The sequence below is a fragment of the Protomyctophum parallelum genome (genome assembly GCF_964188405.1).
Source record: "Protomyctophum parallelum genome assembly, chromosome: 14".
Taxonomy (NCBI): domain Eukaryota; kingdom Metazoa; phylum Chordata; class Actinopteri; order Myctophiformes; family Myctophidae; genus Protomyctophum; species Protomyctophum parallelum.
Genome location: NC_139709.1, coordinates 357,392 through 379,508, shown reverse-complemented (window position 1 = coordinate 379,508; position 22,117 = coordinate 357,392). Strand labels below are relative to the sequence as shown.

General features: G+C 44.1%; 1 protein-coding gene across 1 annotated transcript in view; it reads left to right on the top strand.

Moving 5' to 3' along the window:
* The window catches only part of LOC310870932 (ras-related protein O-RAL-like), an 84,280-nt gene extending 62,486 nt beyond the window's left edge, over nt 1-21,794 (top strand). Inside the window, exon 4 of the mRNA XM_083782314.1 lies at nt 20,492-21,794. The gene's annotated coding sequence lies outside the window, so the exon portion shown is untranslated. The remainder of the gene's footprint in view (nt 1-20,491) is intronic.
* The last annotated feature ends 323 nt before the right edge of the window (nt 21,795-22,117 follow it).

The following is a 22,117-nucleotide window of genomic DNA, read 5'->3' as shown; positions in this document are numbered from 1 at the left end:
TTTGGTGTGTGTGCCAGCCTTCCAGAAATTGATGACCTTTTCCCTAAGCTCCTTGCACAGAGAGCCTTTTCAGCCCTTGAAAAACAAAGGTCCATTTGACTCGTGGCAAACGGAAGATCTATTTACATTTCTCTCCTCTGTTTAAGAGTTTAATTCAATTCAACGTTTCTATCAGATAAATGGAAAAGATGATGAAATCTGTGTCGTTTTCAGAATACCATGGATTGAGATTTAGTTCAAGGAGCAAGCTGGGTGGCTCCTTTCAATGATTGTTGGATGAAGGTTAAAAAAAAGTTGTTCCAAGCCCACAGCACTTGGAGTACATCAACGTTTTAGGTTTATGGCAAACAAGGCCTCCCCAGGCTCCGTTCAGCTTGCTTGGATAATACTACTTCCGATAGACTGGAAATGTGGCTTTTCAAAATAAGAACTCTAGCGCTGTAAGTGTTAATACAACTTGAATCTGACCTCGCAAGTGGAAAAGTAATGTTTACATTGACAGATGATTGCCTGGACTAATGGTGGATGACTATGAGTCATCACACACTCACTTCACAGCTGTCTAAAGAGTATACTTTTTTTCTTTAAGATGGCGTCGGCTCCTGAGTGGAGCCATCTGGTGGTGGTACATTTTATTCAACCAAATCAACTAACAGACTAATAATCTCATGACATTTAGTCGACTCGACACACAAACATTTCAGGTGACTAAAAAGTGCAAAAAGTGACATTTTGTGAGCTTGTAGATCTGCTGTTTTCACTAGTTTGGGTACCAGGCAAACAATGACTTTCTCTTTTGCGACTTGAGCTAAAACGCTTTCGGAATGCATATTTATAAAAGTCATTCATCCTGACAGGTTACATGATTTATCCCCCCTCCCCAATGCAACACAGTGATGGTATTTTGCACGCACACAGACAAGTGCTTGACTTAACCCATTCTGACCGGCCACCCATTTTGGTGTTAGCATCATGTTATGCTTTATCTATTGAAAAATAGCAGATCTACAAGCTCATATCGCGCCACCGAGTGGCGCGATACGAGCTTGTAGGTCTGCTATTTTTTGAAAAATCGAAGAACGACTGACATTTTTAGAATCTGATCTCAGGTCAGAATGGGTTCATCAGGACCAGTGTGTGTCCGGCGGAAACCTCGTATGAATCTGATCTCAGGTCAGAATGGGTTAACTCTCAACCTCCCCCCAGGCCCCCATGATGGAGCTGACAGCACACCAGAGCAGCGTGGGTAATGTGCTGCAAGCAGGGAACAGCTGATGGCCCAGGGCAACCTCACAGAGGAGGAGGGAGAGGCATGGACCGACAGGCCAGGTACACGCACACACACACACACACACACACGCACACACGCACACACACAGAGCGTCAAGTGGCTTCTGGCTGATCTGCTGTTTGTGCTCCGAAAACAGCTGATCTGCACCAGGTTTCAAAATGAACCCCAAAAACATGGTAATTGTGCTTACCAATGCTTACCAATGTCTCTGTGAGCTTGCTGGCTGCAGTGTAGCTTGTTCGTTAGCTGTCACTCGTTCATTAATTTGTTTCACCTGTGTACTCTCAGAAGCGCATTGAAGTGAAGTGGGCATAGTGTGTGTGTCACTGTGTTAGTCTCTTCTGCCGTCATGCAGGACTTTCAAATTATTGTAGACACAACATGAACATGTGTGTGTGTGTGTGTGTGTGTGTGTGTGTGTGTGTGTGTGTGTATGCCTCAGAATATTTTGATAGTACTTTGGAATGCATCAGTGTCACTTGCACTATACTTGCCGTGTTCTTGTTCAGTCTACAGTACACCAAGTCGCTTCAACAAATATAGCAAATCTACAAGCTCACAACGCGTCAGAATTTGTTATTTTTGGTGATTGTTCCTCCCAAAATAGTGACTGTTTACTGCTGTAGGCCTAGTTTATGACTTTCAGCACCAGAGACAGCTCCCCCATGGCTGTAGGCCTAGTTTATGACTTTCAGCACCAGAGACAGATCCCCCATGGCTGTGGGACTAGTTTATGACTTTCAGCACCAGAGACAGCTCCCCCATGGCTGTGGGACTAGTTTATGACTTTCAGCACCAGAGACAGATCCCCCATGGCTGTGGGACTACTAGATTATGCAGACTGTGAGACTAGTTTATGACTTCAGGACCACAGACAGCTCCCCTCACTGCTGTGGCATTAGGCTCTATTTGTAAATAACTCTTCATACTTATCCGGGCCTCTTCCGACTTCCTTCACAGGCCAGATTAACCCTTTGTGGTGCCCGGTATTACGACCAGGGCTTGGCGCTTAGCATTTTTCCAAGTAGCACGTGTGCGACTAAATTGAAAAATCTAGTAGCACACAAATTATTTTAGGAGCACGATGAAAAGTTATCAAATAATGTGTTTTTGAGGGGCGCTAGCCCCTCATATGTATACCGGTATACCTAGCTTTAGTCCCCACACATCTCATGATTTGCCATTGACGATAAACTAAATATGACGTAAATTAAACATCAAAACATTAAATGCCATTGACATTGAAAGGAAAATGTCATATGTACATAATATGCAAACCAGCTATTAAACCAATCACAGCTAGGTATTCTGATGTACGAGATGATTCATGATGTATGATGATAAAGAGTGTCCCTCACTTCACCCAGGTGTGATTTTTATTAAGTGGTGCAAACCACTTCTACATCCAGCTTACAATGCCCGGTACGTACGTGTGTGTGTGTCTGTGTGACGTGTTTGTGTGTGTGTCTGTGTGAGCATGGAACGAGAGGAGTATGTGACATGGCTGCCACCTGCTGGACGCACGGGAGTTGCACCACTTGGTTCACACTGGTGTGATTTTTCTTTAATAAAGTGATATGAGGTAGGGACGGGCAATATGGCAAAATATTATATCACAATATCTTTTCAGCAATTATCAAAATATTGATATTCATCAGGATATAATTTTTATGTTTATTTTTATACAATCTATATAACCAATTTGTTTTTATGCTGATAGACTTTTTTTTAATGCAGATAGATAGATAGATAGATAGATAGATTAATTTAATTAAATTATTATCTATAGCTATCTATCTATGTTGCTCATGGATGCATGGATGGATAGACAGACTATCCGTTTTTATCCTGCTGTTCTATCATGTGATATTCGATGCTGGGCAAGATGATCGATTGTGAATTAAATTGTAACATTCTCCTTGGCTTTGACTGCTTCAGACAGAACATCTGACACACAGCTACGGTAGACTATTAATTTACTAAGCTGGTAACTTACTCGGCTGCCTACCGCTGCTCGTTAAGCAGGTTACACAATGGATGGACCACTGATATTTATCCAGCCAGGTCGGTGATTACTAATATCATTCATGCTGTGCAACACATGCTTTTGTAAGCGACGCTAAGGATTGTTTTGACCGATAATAATCCGTCATGTGCGTGCGCACGTGCACTCTTTATTTGTGCGTGCAGCCGTGAACAGTGTTTCTCCCGCATTTGGTTAAAAGTTGGCGTTCGAACTTTACAAATAAGTTTAGTATTAAACGTGTCGGGGACGCTATCATGCTGCGTTCACTCTGACGCTCTAGTCTGTGCTGCCTGCGAGGGAACAACAGACACACACGGCATATGAGCACAGAGTGCTAAAAGGGGGAGGGCCGAGGGCGGTGCGGTAGAAGCAAGGGGAACAGATCTTCAAGCTAAAAATGCATCGAGCCTCGACACGTTGTTAGCTTGTAGATCTGCTCTTTTTGGCGAACGACACCGCCGTACTACAAATATAAATGTAGGTATAGAACTGAACCAGCTCAGTGGCCTTGTGGTTAGAGTGTCCGTCCTGAGACTGGGAGGTCGGGGTTTAATCCCCGGCCGGGTCATACCAAAGACTCTAAAAATGGGACCCAGTGCCTCCCTGCTTGACACTCAAGGGTCTGATTGGGGGGGGTTAGTCCCTGCTTGACACTCAAGGGTCTGATTGGGGGGGGTTAGTCCCTGCTTGACACTCAAAGGTTGGATTGGGGGGTCAGTCCCTGCTTGACACTCAAGGGTTGGATTGGGGGGTCAGTCCCTGCTTGACGCTCAGCATCAAGGGCTGGATTGGGCGGTCAGTCCCTGCTTGACGCTCAGCATCAAGGGTTGGATTGGGGGGTCAGTCCCTGCTTGACACTCAGCATCAAGGGTTGGATTGGGGGGTCAGTCCCTGCTTGACGCTCAGCATCAAGGGTTGGATTGGGGGGGGTTAGTCCCTGCGACATACTAGCGTCATGTCCAGAAGGTAAGCAAGAACACCATATACCAACTGTGTGTGTGTGTGTGTGTGTGTGACTGTGTGTGTGTGTGTGTGTGTGTGTCTGGCGTGACATGTAGGGCAGGCTACCACGATGACTCAGCTGGCTGCTACCAGCCACCTCCACAGTGGAGTGGAGTCAGAGGGGCAGGCTGGATAAACGTGGTCGTAAGTGGTAACTAAGTGGTGGTTCGTTCAAAACCTACAATCCACTAAATGATCACTCCCGTTCAGAACGGCAACGCTGAGTGCAGAAAACCCAGCTCGCAGCAACACAGTCAGCAGCATTCTGTACCCACATGTTTGGGAGTTTAAGCCATTTTGGGGCGGGAACCCCTTTTGGTGTTTATAGCATTATGTTATGCTTTAGCTATTGAAAAAAATAGCAGATCTACAAGCTTGTAGTTCTGCTATTTTAAAAAAATCTTGGAAACGTGGAACAAATCTTTGAATATATATTCTTTCAGGGCGAATGTTTTTAACTCAAATCTTTGCTTCTGGTGGGGGGGGGGGGGTCCCTGGAACTACATGTTTTCAGATGGGGGGTCATAACCATAACCATAACCACATCATTCTGTATTCTGTATCTTCCTCCTCCAGGGAGCCGGGTCGTACCTCCTCAACTACTTCCTGTACATCCTGTGGGCTCTGCTGTTCTCCTTCCTGGCCGTGTCCTTAGTGAGAGTGTTCGCTCCGTACGCCTGTGGCTCCGGGATCCCTGAGGTGAGCAGAGGTCCAGACGGGTCACTGGTGGACTGGGTTTCTGACCTGCCCACAGCCCTCCTATGAGACACAGACTGGTTTCTGAACTGCCCACAGCCCTCCTATGAGACACAGACTGGTTTCTGACCTGCCCACAGCCCTCCTATGAGACACAGACTGGTTTCTGACCTGCCCACAGCCCTCCTATGAGACACAGACTGGTTTCTGACCTGCCCACAGCCCTCCTATGAGACACAGACTGGTTTCTGAACTGCCCACAGCCCTCCTATGAGACACAGACTGGTTTCTGAACTGCCCACAGCCCTCCTATGAGACACAGACTGGTTTCTGACCTGCCCACAGCCCTCCTATGAGACACAGACTGGTTTCTGAACCGCCCACAGCCCTCCTATGAGACACAGACTGGTTTCTGAACTGCCCACAACCCTCCTATGAGACACACACTGGTTTCTGACCTGCCCACAGCCCTCCTATGAGACACAGACTGGTTTCTGACCTGCCCACAGCCCTCCTATGAGACACAGACTGGTTTCTGAACTGCCCACTGTCAGTCAGCCAGTCAGCCAGTTGAACCTGACTGTCATTAACCGAGACGTATTATTCTTCTATGTTCTGCCACACAGATCAAGACCATGACGCGAGCAGGACGCGACGGAAATGCAACGCGCCTGGTGGAGCCCTGGCGTTAGCCTTGTTTGTATTTGTTGACAAAATTGTCAATATATTTAGCCTCCGTTTTAGTCATCATACAATTTACAATTTAGGCATTTAGCAGAGACTCTTAATCCAGAGCGACTTACATTAATGATGGGGAATACAAGCTAATAAAAACTGCAGGCCTTCTAGTCCTGGAAAGTTGCAATGCGAAAATGGAAGCCATCGTTCTCACGCTAATGAAAATCTAAACATTTTTGTAAACAAAACTTAAAAAAAAAGAAAATCTGCCTAATGAAGATGTCACTGGAAGACGGTTTCTAAACTGCCCACAGCCCTCCTATGAGACACCGACGAGTAGAAAGAAATCGTGCCATTTTATATGAAGATAGGTTGAAAAGTGGTGAAGTGGAACTTTAAGCAAGAACAAAAAAGCATGGGAATACATCACATAAAAGCATTTATCATGAAACATGCGTAAGCTAAGAACGTAACAGTGGAATATCTATATAATGAAACTATACATATAAACTACATATGAGCTCAGTTTTGATTCAGCTTTCCTCAGTGAAGAACAGTAGTCAACGTACGTTGACTGCGTTTTATGCAAATGTGTAAAATAGGTGTGATGGAAGATGGAGGAATGCACATTATTAATAAAAGTGTTCGGGCGAGTGTTGTAACCAAACATGAACGGTGTATGTGTCTCTGACCAGGTCCAATCATTAAGGGTGTATGTGTCTCTGACCAGGTCCAATCATTAAGGGTGCATGTTTCTCTGACCAGGTCCAATCATTAAGGGTGCATGTGTCTCTGACCAGGTCCAATCATTAAGGGTGTATGTGTCTCTGACCAGGTCCAATCATTAAGGGTGCATGTGTCTCTGACCAGGTCCAATCATTAAGGGTGCATGTTTCTCTGACCAGGTCCAATCATTAAGGGTGCATGTGTCTCTGACCAGGTCCAATCATTAAGGCTGTATGTGTCTCTGAACAGGTCCAATCATTAAGGGTGTATGTGTCTCTGACCAGGTCCAATCATTAAGGGTGCATGTTTATCTGACCAGGTCCAATCAGAAGCAGCCAAAACGTTAAACCGCTGTATGTGTCTCTGAACAGGTCCTATCAGCAGCAGCGGCCGCTGGGGTGTCGGTGGCGTTCGGAGCTCCTATTGGAGGAGTTCTCTTCAGTCTGGAAGAGGTGGGTTCAAATTAACAGTTTGACTGCCCTAATTTATCCCAGTCATTCTTCTCATTTGCCGGAAATTGAACTTTGAAGACCCATTGCATATTATTTCATAATGTGACAATATCATCTCAAATGAAAGGGGAATCTTTCCTCTTTACTCAGAATTTTTTGTTATGTTTGTAGCATGTTGCGTTCTTTAGATACAGGCAGTTTTATACAGCTCGGTTTCACCCTAAACAGGCCTCTCGGAAAATGCTTTGGTATTTCGTTTCATTTGTTTGCAGAACACTTCTATTATGCCCATAACATATTCCCTATTATAGTGACAGAGACATACCATATATCAAATGAAAGCTGTAACACTCTACTTTCACCAGGAACAGACATACAATTTATATCATGTTTACTTTTCAAAATGTAGCCATTTGAATGAGTCTAGCACTTTTCAGTCTAGCACTTTTCAGTATCTCGTTTTTGATCATTCATATTACAAGACACATATCATTATGCTGTGTTATATAATGCAATACCATGTCAGACATCAAATGAAAGCTAGAATCCTCTACTTTCACCAGGAAAAGAGATACATTTTCTATCCTTTTCAGTTTTCAAAATATAGGCTTTTGAATGAGTCCAACACTTTAGAAAAACATCTCAAAGTTTTGACCAGTCACATTTATATACCCATAGCATATTTTTGTAATAATGTGAACATGTCACGGAATATACCAATTGAAAGAGGAGCATTTCCTCTTTACCCAGAGGTTTCACCCTAAACAGGCCTCTAGGAAAATCCTTTGGTAGTTATCTTCATTTGTTTGTACACAGCATACTTCTATTATAGTGACAGAGACATACCATATATCAAATGAAAGCTGTAACACTCTACTTTCACCAGGAACAGACATACAATTTCTATTTCTATTTAATAGAAATACAATATATGCATTTACAATAGGCCTACATGTACTTAGATAAAATGCAATACTGTTGTGACATCTGGTGGAGCTGTTGCCCCCGAGTACAGATAAGCGGTCTACACATGCCTACATGTATTTAAAATAAATAAGTAAAATAAATAATGTGCTGATGTATCCACACAGAAAACATTTAGGCAAACATAACGAACATGTAGTCCGATGAACAACCACTAGATGGCAATGATGCTCTTATGCTGGCAATTCTGATGAATGAAGTCACATGTGATGTGTAAAAGTTTTAGAAATAAAGCAAAACAAATGTATTTTCTCTTACCCTTGCCTTTGCCTTTGGCTTTTCCAGGCCTTGCTGGACTGGATCTGGGGGGTGAGGGTTGAGGCTGGCTGATCTCAGCACCTAGAAACATCAAATAAATAGATATATTTATTTATATGATATGCAAAAAAAATACATTTACACAGTACGCCAACTTGAATGTAACAAGTCTCACCAATTACAACAGGCCTAATGTATTTAGAATAATACAAGTAAATAATACAAGTAAAATAAATAATCTTACCTCCAGACACAACACCTGCACCAGCGTCGTCCTAAATGCAAAAATATGATTTATTGACGTATAATCACACACACACACACACACACACAACCACAAAATAAGCTTTATTGACATATAATCGTTCAACATGCGTGTATAGAAACATACTCATTCAATGATTAGCTTTATCACACACACACACTCCCGTTCTCTCTGTGTGGCGGTGGCGAGCGACACGACTTTACGATGATCCTCGTTCCACTGCGTCGTGGTTCCCTCGCTCGAGCAGTTTTGGTTTGGGGGCCGCTAACCCCCAAACGGTGAGAGATCTACCCATTATCACAAATTCCACACGCACTCCAGAGGGCCACTATAGTTCCACACTCACTCCAGAGGGCCACTATAGTTCCACACTCACTCCAGAGGGCCACTATATTTCCACGCTCACTCCAGAGGGCCACTATAGTTCCACACTCACTCCAGAGGGCCACTATAGTTCCACACTCACTCCAGAGGGCCACTATAGTTCCACGCTCACTCCAGAGGGCCACTATAGTTCCACACTCACTCCAGAGGGCCACTATAGTTCCACACTCACTCCAGAGGGCCACTATAGTTCCACACTCACTCCAGAGGGCCACTATAGTTCCACACTCACTCCAGAGGGCCACTATAGTTCCACACTCACTCCACACTCACTGTAAATATAGAATGAGTTTATCAAATAACATTTCTTGGAGTGATACTAGACCACAAAATCAGCTGGAAACCCCATATTTCATATGTACGAGCTAAGATGGCAAGAATTGTCTCTATACTGGGGAAATCAAAACTAATTCTAAATCAAGGGGCACTGTACATTCCGTATTATTCCAGGTTTTACCATATCTTAATTATTGTGTGGAGATCTGGGGTAATACCTATAAAAGTAACTTAAAACATTGGTCATATTACAAAAGAGAGCAATAAGGATTGTGAAAAATGTCACATCACGGCCACTATAGTTCCACGCTCACTCCAGAGGGCCACTATAGTTCCACACTCACTCCAGAGGGCCACTATAGTTCCACACTCACTCCAGAGGGCCACTATAGTTCCACACTCACTCCAGAGGGCCACTATAGTTCCACACTCACTCCAGAGGGCCACTATAGTTCCACACTCACTCCGAAGGGCCACTATAGTTCCACACTCACTCCGGAGGGCCACTATAGTTCCACACTCACTCCGGAGGGCCACATTGCATATTACTTTCATAGCAAAAATAGCAGATCTACAAGCTTGTAGATCAGCTATTTTTGGAATCCTGAAAAGTTAAATTTTAATTTAATTTCAAATGCCTTCAATTATAGTTACTCTATGAACTAAATATACATACATCGGACATAAAAAAGGTCAATAACAATTTTATACTATTCATTAAGCTACTAATTTAGACTGAAGTAATTAAACTCCGATATTAACCTGAGGGCCACACAGAGCATATCAACAGTGGGACTACTTACTTAGTAGTTGTCCATCCTCTTAACAGTTTGACGGCCACATTTTCACGGATCTAAAGCACAAATTATTTCCGCGTATGCTGCAAAGGTAATAAAACAATCTTGCCAGCGTAGAATATTTGATTAAAATGTGGGTAAAGCGTTTTATGGAGTCAAACTGTGAAGATGAATATCCTTAAATAAAGATTATTATTAAACCCTGTCTTTTCCTCCTCAGGTGAGCTACTACTTCCCTCTGAAGACGCTGTGGCGGTCCTTCTTCGCCGCCCTGGTGGCGGCGTTCACCCTGCGCTCCATCAACCCGTTCGGGAACAGCCGTCTGGTGCTGTTCTACCTGGAGTACCACACGCCCTGGTAGGAATAATAACGGTTCCATTTGTACCCTCTCAGAGTTAAATTAACATTGACTTTACATGGTTACATGGTTCTGTCCAATATAAACAGGTACATGGCAGAGCTGGTTCCGTTCATCCTGCTGGGCGTGTTCGGCGGGCTGTGGGGGACCCTCTTCATCCGGGCCAACATCGCCTGGTGCCGACGGCGCAAGACCACCCAGCTGGGCAGGTAGGAACCTCTAAGACCACCTCTAAGACCACCTCTAAGACCACCTCTAAACCCACCTCTAAGACCGCCTCTAAGACCACCTCTAAGACCACCTCTAAGACCGCCTCTAAGACCGCCTCTAAGACCACCTCTAAGACCACCCAGCTGGGCAGGTAGGAACCTCTAAGACCGCCTCTAAGACCAGCTCTAAACCCACCTCTAAGACCACCTCTAAGACCACCTCTAAGACCGCCTCTAAGACCACCTCTAAGACCACCTCTAAACCCACCTCTAAGACCACCTCTAAGACCACCCAGCTGGGCAGGTAACCACCGTTAACCTGTTCAAAACAGGAACCCCTTTTGGTGTTCCAAGCATTATGTTATACTTTAACTGTTGAAAAATAGCAGATCTACAAGCTATTTTTTTAAAGTCGTGAAACTGTGCCTCAAATCTTTGTTATATGTATTTGGTCCGCAACCACCAGGTACCCGGTTCTGGAGGTGGTTCTGGAGGTGGTTCTGGAGGTGACACTAAACCCTGTTCCCTCCCCCAGGTACCCGGTTCTGGAGGTGACTTGCATCACGGCCCTGGTGGCGTTCCCTAACCCGTACACGCGGCGCAGCACGTCGGAGCTGTGCGACTACGTCAACAACCCCAACATGTCGCGGCCCGTGGACAACATCCCCGACAGGCCCGCGGGCTCCGGGGTCTACAGCGCCCTCTGGCAGCTGGCGCTGGCGCTGGTCTTCAAGATCGTCATCACCATCTTCACGTTCGGCATGAAGGTATATTAATAATATTATTATTATTATATTATTATTATTATTATTATTCACGTTCGGCATGAAGGTATATTAATAATAAATATTATTATATTATTATTATTATTCACGTTCGGCATGAAGGTATACCGTCTCTTAAACCCCATTTAGGCCTCAGAATTAGACCTCAAAATTAAAAACAAATATTCTAAATCCTCTTCACTATTTTTGAAAGTTCATAGCGCGCCACTCGGTGGCGTGCTATGAGCTTGTAGATCTGCTATTTTTCAATAGCTAAATAATAACATATTTACAATAATAATATTTAAAACACCAAAAGGGGTTCCTGCGGTTAAATTAGGGTTAAATAACTAAGCCCATTTAAAAAGAAAAAAGGCTTCTAAACTGTTTCTACAGCTCCATCTCATGAATTAGAATATTTTGTAAAAGTTCATTTTCACCTGTAATATAATTCAAAAAGTGAAACTTCCATTCCATTATTCTCAACTCATAAAGTGAAGTATTTAAAACATTTTTTTTGTTTTAATCTTGATGAGCTACAGAGTACAGCTCATGAAAATAAAATCATCATCATCATCTCAATGAATTAGAATATTTTACGAGACCACTAAAAAAATGATTTTTTTAAAACGAGAAATGTGAAATCTGAAAAGTATATTAATGTATGCAGTTACTACTTGGTCTGGGCTACTTTTGAACACATTATTTCACACATTTTCACCCCCCCCCCTTTTCCCCTCACTGTAATGTATATGTTTCTTTTCCCTTTTTGCTTCCTTTATGATGAATTCCTGTTCTGTTCTTTAACTACATAGAAGTGTCTATTTGTATGTCTCTAAATGTTTTGATGAATTGAACATGGACCCTGTTGTATTAGTGTAATGCTTAATTGGGTCGTCCACTCACAGTTAACAGTCTTTGTATTGAGTTTGTGCTTTAAATGTACTGTAACTCTGCAAACTGTTAATACATATTTCAATCAATCAATCAATCAATCAATGGGGCGTGGCATGGAGGTGATCAGCCTGTGGCACTGTTGAGGTGTTCTGGAAGCCCAGGTCTGCTTTGATAACAGCCGTAAATTAATTTTAGTCAGACAGTCAGTGTGTGTCCAGTGGAAACCTCTATGAATCTGATCTCAGGTCAGAATGGGTTAATTGTTCAGTCTCATGCAGGGGGGGCAGTCAGCCAGATATTTCGTGAAGCCTCATTTGAAATCGGTAGTTCATATAATGGCCTGTTGTGGCGCTGGGCTGGACCCAAAAAGCCCCATAGCTCCATAGAGGCCCATGTATTTTGGCCCAACTTCACCTAGACTGTATTACCTTAATAAACATGGTCATGAATACTTTCTTCTTCCAGTCACTAGTTTAAAGTCTCATTTCTAATGTCATAATATTCTTTTTGGAAAATTATGGTCCCATTAATTAAAAAAATGACCATAAAGAAAAAAAAACATCGCGTATGTTCTGAGGGGCGTGGCTACCGTTACAGTCTATGATCGGGATTCCCCTCCCACTCGAGTCAAAATAAAAACCAACGGAGAAGAAGGGGGGAAGTCCCGCCTCGTTGTCTGGGCAGCCAATGGCCAGCTGGTCCAAAACGGAGCCAGCCAATGGCCAGCTGGTACCAAACGGATCTAGAAAGATGGCGATTTACAATGAAGCGATTTCAGGCTTCATTTTACGTTCATGTTAGACCCGGAGAACGCTTTGTCCATATTTTTTACAGTCTATGGTCTCATGTCTCACATGTCTCCCCCTCCCCCATGTGCCCCTCCCCCTCCCCCAGATCCCGTCGGGCCTGTTCATCCCCAGCATGGCGGCGCATGGTGGGCATCGCCGTGGAGCAGATGGCGTTCCACCACCACCACTGGATCATCTTCAAGAACTGGTGCCGCCCGGGAGCCGACTGCGTCACCCCCGGATTCTACGCCATGGTGGGGGGGGGGCCTGTCTGGGTGAGTGTTAGACTCTACACCATGGTGGGGGGGGGGCCTGTCTGGGTGAGTGTTAGACTCTACACCATGGTGGGGGGGGGGGGGCTGTCTGGGTGAGTGTTAAGGCTCATACATAGTCTGGATTTACGGGGGTGGGGTGACCACCGAACTACAACATGACGTCACTGAGCCGCGGTGAAGAGCAAACCACCGCTCCAGCCCTTCTCTCTGTTTTTACTCACCACCGCTCAACGTTATTTCAGCTCCGGTGGTCAGCTCACCACCGGAGCGGTGGTCACCTCACCACCGCCGCTCGCCGTGCTCACGCAGGTCCTGACAGTTTCATTATTAACCCATTCTGACCTGAGATCAGATTCTAAAAGTGTCTTCGATTTTTCAAAAATAGCAGACCTACAAGCTCGTAGCGCGCCACTGCTATTTTTCAATAGCTAAAGCACGACATGATGCTAACACCAAAAGTGGGTCAAAAAATGGGTTAACCCGTTTTGACCTGAGATCAGATTCTAAAAACGTCGTCTACATCCTGACAGTTTTCTGAAAAAGCTATGTTTCTATGTCAGTCGTTCTTCGATTTTTTTCAAAAATAGCAGACCTACAAGCTCGTAGCGCGCCACTCGGTGGCGCGCTATGAGCTTGTAGATCTGCTATTTTTCAATAGCTAAAGCATAACATAATGCTAACGCCAAAAGGGGTTCCCGGGTTAAATGATTTTTAGTTTTAGACGTTTTTTGTCTCTCGAATGTATAGTTTTCGTTTAGTTTTTAGTCGACCCGGAATGTCTTGGTGTTAAGTCTAGTTTTAGTCGACTAAATGTCATAAGATTTCAGTCGACTAAATCTATGGTTGATTTAGTCGACTAAAATGTATTTTGGCGGGCCTTGATGCCGTCGTAATGGCTGATTTTACACTCAAAAACATTGTTTAATAACTGTCCTCCTGTAGGACAGCGCCACCTAGAGGGTTAGGCTCTTCATCTGGTCAAACTCAATATGTCAGTGATCCACCCACTTAAATAGACACCCACGGCCACGGGTTTGATTGATTGATTGAAATATTTATTAACAGTTTGTAGAATTACAGTACATTTCAAGTACAAACTCAATACAAAGACTGTTAACTGTGAGTGGACGACCCAATTAAGCATTACACTTGTTTACAACAGGGTCCACATTGTTCAATTCATCAAAACATTTAGAGACATACAAATAGACATTTCTATGTAGTTAAAGAACAGAACAGGAATTCATCAAGGAAGCAAAAGGGAAAAGATACATATACAGTGAGGGGAAAGGGGGGGGGGGTAGGGGGATTCAGATTTTACAGAGGCCAGTTTCGAATTGCAGCCATCCGTAGGTGCCCTTTGAGAGCGGTTTTGAAGGAGTCAAGGGATTCACATGTCTTAATGACTGTTGGTAGGGCGTTTCACATTTTGGTGGCATAGGAGCGAAATCTGGGTTGTACATGGTTTGTTGCACTCCCTCTGGTGTTGTGGGTGTGGACTTCGTTTACATTAAGGAAGTATCTAGACAGGTACATGGGTATCCTAGTGGTGTATCGAATCTTGTGGACCAGACCCATTGCAAGATGCTGTACTCACGTTAGTAGTCAGTGGGTGGAACCAACACAACATGGTCATTAGATCAATTAATGAAATATCATTAAATACAGTACAAATCCACATTTCTCAAATCCACAACAGTGGAATAAGCAAAAGGACATTGTGAAGTTGCCCGAGGGCCAAGGCTCCAAAAACAGTCAGCGATGCTTTTTGTGGATTTTATTTCTCCCAACTTTAGCTCCGGTGCAGATATTCACAATGAAAGAATATCAAACTGCAAAAACAATACTGGCCAAAAGTACAAAATGAAGAACTCAAGAATACCTAATGCAAAACTTAGGACAATGGAAAAATAACCAAACTGCACTAGGCTATGCCCCTGGACTGGGCCCTAGCAGCTCTCTCACTGGGCTGTCAGCATGATGCCTGCCCGAGCATCACTGACTAGCTCTGCCTGCAGTCTCCCCTTTATAGGGGAGGATCCTACCACCCACAGAGAAGCAATTAACCATACACAGCTTACCTTAATCAGTGTGTGTGTGTGTATAGGGCACGGGCTGCCCCGTGGAATGCACTTCCCATTGCAGTCAGAACTGCAGCATCACTCCCAGTCTTTGATACAGACTTATAGCATGTTATGTAGACAGCACTATAATTGCATTGTATGTAGTCATAGCACGGCATAGTACATATGTATAGCATAGTAGTATATATGTATAGTTTATATGTATAGTTTCATTATATAGATATTTTACCGTCCCCGGGACGTCGGGACGCCGTTAATCTCGAGCCCTGATATGTATAGTTTATATGTAATGTTTCATTATATAGATATTCCACCGTTACTTTCATAGCTTACGCATGTTTCTTGATAAATGTTTTTATGTGATGTATTCCCATGCTTTTTTTGTTCTTGCTTAATGTAAGTCACTCTGGATTAAGAGAGTCTGCTAAATGCCTAAATTGTAAAATGTGACAGACATCATGATTATTATAGAATCTAAGACCGTGATTCACATAATCAGGTATTATTACTTAGGCAACAATTCAAATATATACAGCATACGATAAAGACATTATTTAAAAAAATGGCTGATGGGGAAGTCCTCGTTCATTCCCTTTGGGGACATTGTATTTAAAGTGTAAATCCAAAAGGATTCACGTTGTAGCAACAATCTATTCAGATCCCCTCCTCGCCTGCATGGGGGGGGGTGTGTGTGTGTGTGTGTGTGTGTGTGAGCGCGCGTGTGCGTGTGCGCGCGTGTGTCGTGCGCACATGCAACCATTCGGGTGTGATTGACCATGAACATGTTTACTGCACCCCCGGCTTCTAAAGGTCACAGCCTTTGGATACATAATAACCCATGAGTGTGTGTCTCTGGGTGCGCTCAACTGCTCTGAAGAAGATTAGTAGTAAACAGAGAGCAGCCACAGATGTGCAACGCTCGCTCACTCACACACACACACACACACACACACACACACACACACACACAAACCTGTCCTCTCCTCAGAGGCTCAGGTGTGTAGCCTGAAGCCCAATCTCAAAGACAGTTGATCAACAAGGTTAAATCAGGCTCTCTCATTTTAACCTCCTCTCTCTGTCTCTCTCTCCCCCCATGCAGTCCACGGCTTCGTCGTCCCTGCTCTCCATGAGGCCCCAGACCCCCCCGCGGGGACGAGGAGGAGGAGGACGGCGTGGACGTGCCTGACGGACAGGCGGCGTGGAAAAAGGCCCCGCCCCCCCTGCCCACCCCGGAGGAGAAGATGAGGCAGGTGGCCAAGAACGTGCCCACAGACATTGTCCCTATCAACGTCACAGGTAGGACACCACCAAACGCCCTCCTCCAGTCATCTGATTAGCTCTTTTGGACATCTAGTTTTCCTTTGGCCCTTTGGACATCTAGTGACCAGACCCTGTGAGCGGTGCCGTCGTTCATCATAAAATATATTAGTTCCGTGTCATGTTCTAGCGCCGCCCCACACCACCCACCTAGTCTCATTAGCGTGACCTTCCTATTTGAGGCTGGTTTGGCCTCATCCAATCTAATGTTCTCACCTACTACTACTACATTATTAACCTTTTCACTGTCCGTTGATGTTTCTGTGCTTTGAGTGGATACATTGTATCTGCCCAGCCACAGTGAGTGAAGCTGTATGTCTGCCAGCCTCGTCTCCTTTACTATTCCGTTTTTATCTCCCCTCCCACAAACTGACTGTGTGTGTGTGTGTGTGTGTGTGTGTGTGTGTGTGTGTGTGTGTGTGTGTGTGTGTGTGTGTGTGTGTGTGTGTGATGCGGATCCTGAAAAAGTTTCCTCTCAGCCGCCCCCTCCCCGAGGCTCTGAGTCAATCTACCGCTGCGGAATGGATCGAGGGGCAATTGTGTTACGTACGTGACATAATTCAGCCCCAGCTCAGCTCCAGTACAACCCGGGTGCGCCACAAACGTGTGAGTAGGAACAAACTTTCCTTCTTGTGGCAGCACAGACGATCGAAAGCGATTCAGATCATTCTAAATGACAGCGAGTACCCCGACCCGCCTCCCTGCCCCAGTGACGCCACGATGGTTAAAAACCACTATGAAAATAAATGTCGCAGCCAGACAATGATCAGTGATCCACTCCCATTACCACCGTGGGAAAATAGCCTACAACCAGTACGGCCCGCTGCCTTTCCCATCACCTCCCACTTTACACCTGATGAAGTAGGGTCTGTTTTGCACAGCCTACCAAATGACAGGGCCAGTGGCATAGATGGGGTAACCTATGAAAGTCTTAAGACTGCACAGTCATGTGAGAAATTAACATCCATCTTTAATGTCTGCCTGGACAATAAGAGAGTGCCCGAATCCTGGAAAGGAGCCATGATTCACTGTATCCCAGAAAAAGACAATGTACCTGATGATCCATCTACATGGAGAGACATTTCCCTCCTCCCCACCATCTATAAAGTGTTCATGAAATGTATCCTGTCTTGTGTGCTTCCCTGGCTGACAGACAATGGCATCTTGTCACCTAAGCAGAAAGCATACATAAATAGACAGGGGATGAATGAACATGTTTTCTGTCTTAAAACTGGGATCGATGATTTTAAACATGAATCCTGTAAATTATACTCCGTGATGCTTTTGGTTCTCTGACCCATAATGTAATGATTAATGCCTTAGAATCAATACATCTACCTGGGGTATTTATTGACATTATTAGGGATGTGTATGAAACATCATTCATACAAGTCATCTGTGGGAAACAGCTGACAGACCCAATACCTCTCCAAGTAGGCATTACAACAGGCTGCCCATGGAGTGCCATTAACTTTGTTCTTGCCATCAATGGGTGGATTAAGTGGTTGTGTGACTGTGCCCCACCCAATGTGCTGTCCCCAAACCCCATCCAGGGTTATGAGGACCACGTACAGTTAGCCTCTCGGGAAGAGAGTGTTATTAAAAACATGCTCGCTAGAACAGATAGATTTCTGGACTGGTCCGGTCTAGAGGCAAAACACACTAAGTGTGCTGTTCTCTACCAGAGGCCTAGTGGTGGCAACCGCTGGTATAAGTCTAAGGCTGACAAAACCCCTGAGTTCACCATCAACTCACAGCCCATACGTGTGTATGACCTACATGAGTCATACAACTACCTAGGGCATAGGTTTAATATTGCAGGGGAATGGAAAGAACAGGTTGAGTACGTTACATCTGAGTTTACAGCTAGGCTGAACCTGATTGACGCTTCACCACTACCACTGCTGATGAAGTTGGAGGCTATCAGGCAGGTTGCCCTGACTAGAGTACAACACCTCTTCTCCAACGTTCATCTGGCATGTAAAACACTTAGTGATCTAAATGACAGTGTAGTTCACTCTGTGAGGAAGTGGTTCGGGCTCAACACCCACACCACCAGATACATTATTTTCCAGTCCAAACAGGACGTTGGGTTTGGCGTGCCGAACGTGGAGTGGATATATAACGCCACAAGGCTGGCTCACTTGATAAACATGCTAAACAGTGATGACACGACTGTCAGGGAACTTTCTAGATCTTCTCTGTTTCTAGATATGAAACGGCGTAAAGTGCCGTCCTGGCAGCAGAGGGCGAGCCAAGTTTCCTGGGGCCCAACCTTAAAATGGACTCACATGCTACTGGGTTTGGGGTGTCGTCAGATTGGCCTGACCTCAATGACCTCTGTGTGAGAACTGGAGTATCTCTGTGCTGGGTTCGACCTGACTCTGAATCTGTAGCAGTTTCTGAGGACATTATTACCAGCTGTTCGATCTCAGTAAGGAGTACTGTATACTGTAATTGATACGGAACACCATGTATCACCAGTCAATGCACGGAGGTACCTTATAATGCTACAACAGCAAAAACAACAACAACACTGGACTGGTTTAAAACTACAAGGGAAGCTAGCTTGCCTTCCCGATGCAGACCACACCGTATCTCATACAATATTCAAGAATTATGCAGTCGATGAGGACATAGTCACCTTTACAGTCAAAGCCAGATTACAGGTCCTTCCAACCAGACTCAATCTCTCTCTGTGGTACCCTAACACGTTTCCTTCTCATTGTCTGCACCATGACCACACTCCACTTACAGAAACACTGTCACATATTCTTAATGGCTGCTATGTATATAAGGGGATGTACATTGCTCGGCACGACAGAATTGTTGACCTATTAGCTAAGGACATAAGTTCATATGTTTCATCATCTGCCAAAATGTATAAGCACTCACGTTTCTCAACTGCCATGTTCATGCACAATAATGAAAATGATGCTTTTTCAGATGTCACAGCTAATACACCAGATATTGTTGTTGTTGATGAGGACAGTAGAGAAGTGACCATTTTGGAAGTGGCATGTACATTTGACCACAGTATGGAAGAGGCATTCCTTACCAAGGTGCTTAAGTACCAGCGTCTTAAGGATGCTATTATGCAGCTTGGCTACAGATGTAAACTACTTGTGTTCATATTTGGAAGCCTCGGTAATGTCCACAAATCAGTCGTGAGGGGCCTGCAGATTGCAGGCATGCCCAAGCCGAGAGCTGATCAGGCATCGGCAAAATTCTGTTCAGTGTCTGCAATATTTGGCAGTCGCCATATATGGAGAAGGCGATGCTTTCTGTACCCGTGATCTGTATCTGAAGCACTTGTTATAGAGTTTTCTCAAGTTTGCGCATCCACTACTGTTTGTGTTCAAGAAATTTCTTGTAAAATGTGAATACAAATAAAGGTGTGTGTGTGTGTGTGTGTGTGTGTGTGTGTGTGTGTGTGTGTGTGTGTGTGTGTGTGTGTGTGTGTGTGTGTGTGTGCGTGTGCGTGTGCGTGTGCGCGTGCGTGCGTGCGTCTCAGGGAGCAGATCCTGCGTGTGAAGGGGGAGGAGGAGGGAATTCCTCTCCTGGAACAAGTCGGACCTGGAGGATCGGCGCCAGGTGTCGGCCGACGAGGTGACGAGCCGAGCCGCCGAATGGGGCGTCCAGTACGTGGAGACGTCGGCCAAGACGCGGAGGCGCGCCCTTACATATTTACATGTCTATTTCAGCTCTGACACTTATTTCAGACATACTCTAGTATGTGAAGAGTCTGCCTGTGCTATTAATTTTTTTTTTTTAAATAAGCTTTTCTCCATTGGTGAAAAGCTGGAGTTTGCGCGATGGCAGCAGGCTCTCAGTCAAATCTGGTCACATATTATATTATAATTATATAATGTATACCATATATTATGATATACATAATGCATATTATGCCAATCACTGTTGAGTCAAACTATTTCACCTTTCTATGTTGCCGTATACAGTTCAGCGCTACAATGGCACTGCTTTAAGCACAATCTGTACTTCATAATATATGTATAAAACAGTGGTTCTCAAACTTATTCATGTCCTCAAATTGACACAATTTTTTCCCGTGGACCCCCATTTGAAAAGATATGCCAGGGACCCCCATAAGAGAAGATTATTTAAAAGATATGCCAGAGACCCCATAAGAGATTTTATTCGCAACCCGTTTAATGTCAAGGACCCCCAGTTTGACATGCATTAGTCTACGGACCCCCGTTTAATGGGGTTTCTCTCCCTGGGACCCCCAATTTATATTGTAAAATCAATGTTAATTTAACTCTGAGAGTGTACAAATTTGATGATGTGTCGAGTTGCTTTGCACAATTAGAGAGTACCATTTAGTTCCATGTGTTACACTCTCAGAGTTACAGACCCATAAGGGTTCCATTTGGTTCCTAACTATCATTTAGCTGGGGACCCCCTGGAACTCCCCCAAGGACCCCTGGGGGTCCCCGGACCCCACTTTGGGAACCACAGATTTAAAAGATGGATTTTTGGACGAAACAAAAGTATTTATTGTAAACCAAAAAGTGTAAAGCTTTACATTGCAATGATAGTAATGATTGCTATAGATGTTCAGTTAAAATCTATAGGCTATGTAGTCGGCCACCAACCAACCCCCCATCTGAACATCTGAACCCCCCCCCCCCCCCCCCCCCAGAAGCAAAGATATGAGTTAAAAACATTCGCTCTGAAAGGATATATATTCAAAGATTTGCACCACATTTTCTCGATTTATTTTTTCTCCAAAAATAGCAGATCTACAAGCACCGAGTGCCTATGAGCTTGTAGATCTGCTATTTTTCAATAGCTAAAGTGTAACATGATGCTTAAAACACCAAAAGGGGTTCCCGCCCAGAATGGGCCAACCTTAAGTCCAAAGTGTGTAATGAAAAGTGAAGTGTGAGTGAACATCTGTCCACTCTTTGTTGGTGTTAATTTAACCAAAATTGGACCCATCAGGGTTCATTTGGTTCCATTACTACACTCTTCAGAGTTCAAGTATTTGACTGTGAATGTACTGGTGTTTTATTTTTGTATTAGTTGCCAGTGTTTAAATTTCAAAGAAAAGGTTGAACATAAAATGTGTAGTATTGAGTTGTAATTCTGCATAGAATTGGTCTCGACCCAGGATTGTACTTTTTGCTCACGTTGTGCAATATTTATCGTATTGTATTGATGAGAAATCTACCCTGACCATGTTTAGGTCTAATATTGTAATAATAATAATATAGAGTGTATAATGAAAGATGTTCCATAATCATTCATAGCATTAAGGGCCCTTAATGCGTCTAAAGGTGTTTTCAAACGAGCAGTGATTTAAGGCGCCTATACTTCATTTTCAATGAGAACTGCGTTTTTTTGCTTTTTCCTGTACACGCGGAGAAGTCAACGACAAGCGCATTGACGCGGCTGCGGTCCCTACACTTTTTACATGAGGGTCCACCATGTTCAATTCATCATAACATTTAGAGGAGGTAAAAAGGAAAAAACATACTCTAGTGTCTAGTCTATAGTGAGGGGAAAAAGGGGGTGGGTGGGTCAGGGTCCATTTTGTTCAACAAATAGCAGATCTACAAACCCCCAA